Source organism: Pan troglodytes, chromosome 6, assembly GCF_028858775.2.
Source record: "Pan troglodytes isolate AG18354 chromosome 6, NHGRI_mPanTro3-v2.0_pri, whole genome shotgun sequence".
Taxonomy (NCBI): Eukaryota; Metazoa; Chordata; class Mammalia; order Primates; family Hominidae; genus Pan; species Pan troglodytes.
The window spans coordinates 62363622-62366391 of NC_072404.2; the positions used below are offsets into that span (position 1 = coordinate 62363622).

The window sequence follows — 2770 nt, forward strand, 5'->3', positions numbered from 1 at the left end:
CTAAATGTAAGAGCTAAAATGACAAATTTCTCACAAGAAACATAGAAGTAAATTTTTATAATCTTGTATTAATTTCTTTTGTTTGTTTTTTACATTTAGGTTTGTTTTATTTAATGTTAATTCCATACTGTGTTTCAGTAAGAATGATACAGATTCTGTGTCTGTGGCTCCAGTCAGATATCCAGTAGTACAAATTAGCTTCCAGTTATATATACTGAACAAAAGAGATTGAGCTAGCAGAGGGGAGGAGTGAAGTAAAAGTAGGCAAGAATGAGCAGCCACGATTGTTGAACTGTTACCAGCACCATGCTTTCTAGTAATATTTCAGCAGAGTTTGAAACACTTTTTACAGCAAAACCATTACAACTCCTCCCTCCGCAAACAACGTTTAACCATCTCAAGCTAACACCCAATTACTTTGAAACATTTGGTATAAAATACGGTTCAAACAATTAGAAAAACTGAAAAATGATACCACTTAATGCCTCTATAGTGTGATTAACATCTCCCTTAGATGCTTGCATCACCTAGAAGTCTTTCAAACGTAATTTCCATTTCTAATGGTAATCTTGCCACATCTGGCACGGAGACAATACAGTAATGCTGAAAAAGCCTCTGCGGTCCTGTTAGTGTCTTAAAGAACCTAAAAGCTGGGACCAGTAAAATCCACAGAAATTCACTTCTTGACTTTAAGAACTTTTGAAAACCGTTAAAAAACAAACAAAACACACACACACACACACACACACACACACAAATCCCACAAAAAACAACAGGGTAGGAACCTAAATTCTGAGGCCAAATGTAAAAGTCAGATTTGGTGGTTCTTAGTGACAATGGGGACTTTCCAAGGGGTGGGTGGGATGGGGAAGAGTGGGGGGGGGGGGTCAGGGATGATTTCTCTTGTTGGCTTTTATGTCTCACTGATTTTCATCTTCCACGTCCTGCAGCGCTTCTTAATTCTGTTCTTCACCATCACCCTGCATGCCTGAAGTCCATAGTGTCATTATAGCTTCCTTCACTCAGCGTATCCAGTTTTGCAATTGCATCATCAAAAGCTGCTTTTGCCAACCTGCAGGCACGGTCAGGGGACTTAAGAATTTCATAGTAGAGCACTTTGGGAGGCTGAGGCGGGTGGATCACGAGGTCAGGAGATCGAGACCATCCTGGCTAACACGGTGAAACCCCGTCTCTACTAAAAATACAAAAAATTAGCCGGGAGCGGTGGTGGGCGCCAGTAGTCCCAGCTACTCGGGAGGCTGAGGCAAGAGAATGGCGTGAACCCGGGAGGCGGAGCTTGCAGTGAGCCGAGATAGTGCCACTGCACTCCAGCCTGGGTGAAAGAGCAAGACTCCTTCTCAAAACAAAACAAAACACACAAACAAACAAACAAACAGAAAAACAAAGAATTTCGTAGTAGAATAAGGAAAAATTGAGAGCAAGACTTAAGCGAATAGGATGCGCAGGTGGAAGTTCTGTCATAGCAATATCACTAGCAGCTTTATAACCCACTAGGCTGTTCTCCACAGCCTCTTTCCTGTCATTTCCTGTGGCAAATTCTGCCAGATACCTGTGGTAGTCCCCTTTCATTTTATAATAGAAAACCTTGGACTCGCCAGTGTTAGCTGCTGGAATGAGGTTTTGTCCAGTACATACAGAAAGTGACAACAGATTAAATTTAGCTCAGTCTCAACCATTTGCTGATATTCCCAAATCATTTTTAGCTTGTCTTCTCCCTTGTTTTCTTCTTTCTGTTCAATGCTGATTATTCTCCAGAAGGCTCTTCTAGCTTCAATCACATTGTTATATGAAACAGATAGGAGGTTTCTTTCTTCAGTCAGCTCCACATCCATCCCTGCTACTTTCTTCATTGACTACACTATTTCTTGGAAGATATTGCGGGTTCACTTCCAAAGCACGTTGTATTGCTCAGCCTGCTGGCCCGCTTTGCCTGGTAGCAGATCCTCTTTTTTTTTTTGGAGACGGAGTCTCGCCCTGTCGCCCAGGCTGGAGTGCAGTGGCGCCGGCTCACTGCAAGCCCTGCCTCCTAGGTACACGCCACTCTCCTGCCTCAGCCTCCCGAGCAGCTGGGACTACAGGCACCCGCCACTGCTCCCGGCTAATTTTTTGTATTTTTAGTAGAGACGGGGTTTCATCGTGTTAGCCAGGATGGTCTCCTGACCTCGTGATCCGCCCGTTTTGGCCTCCCAAAGTGGTGGGATTACAGGCATGAGCCACCACGCCCAGCCACCAGATCCTCTTGATTACCCATAGTGGCAGAGGCTCCCACAGGGTCTGTGCGACGGACGGAAGCAGATAGTGTCTCTGACTCTCTCAGCCTCTGGTTCCATGTCCGGGCAGCAAAAATGGTGGCACCTCAATCCGGGACTTCCACCTGCGCACGCGGACAACTGCTCAGCTCTATGGCAACCGCTCCCTGGCAACTAAGGATTTCTTAAATAATACCACAAAAAAGCATAATCAAGAAGAAACTGATAAACTTCATCAAATTGAGAAACATTTTTTTCAAACACCAAGAAGAATATATAATCTAAGCTGCATAATGAGAGAAAATATTTCAAATTATATATCTTCTTAGGCTCTAGTATCCGGAATATAAACAAAACCAAAACAAAACTCTTATATGTCAAATAAAAGGACAAATTACCAATTAAAAATGGTCAAGGGACTTGAATATATGTTTTACCAAAGAAGATAGGCAAACTGCTACTATGAACATAAAAATATGCTCAATATAATTTCCTACTAG

At 42.9% G+C, this 2770-nt stretch overlaps 1 pseudogene; it reads right to left on the reverse strand.

Annotated features, from left to right (window-relative positions):
• Positions 1–48: 48 nt before the first annotated feature.
• Positions 49–2053, reverse strand: LOC129144565 (14-3-3 protein epsilon-like; annotated as a pseudogene).
• Positions 2054–2770: the final 717 nt, after the last annotated feature.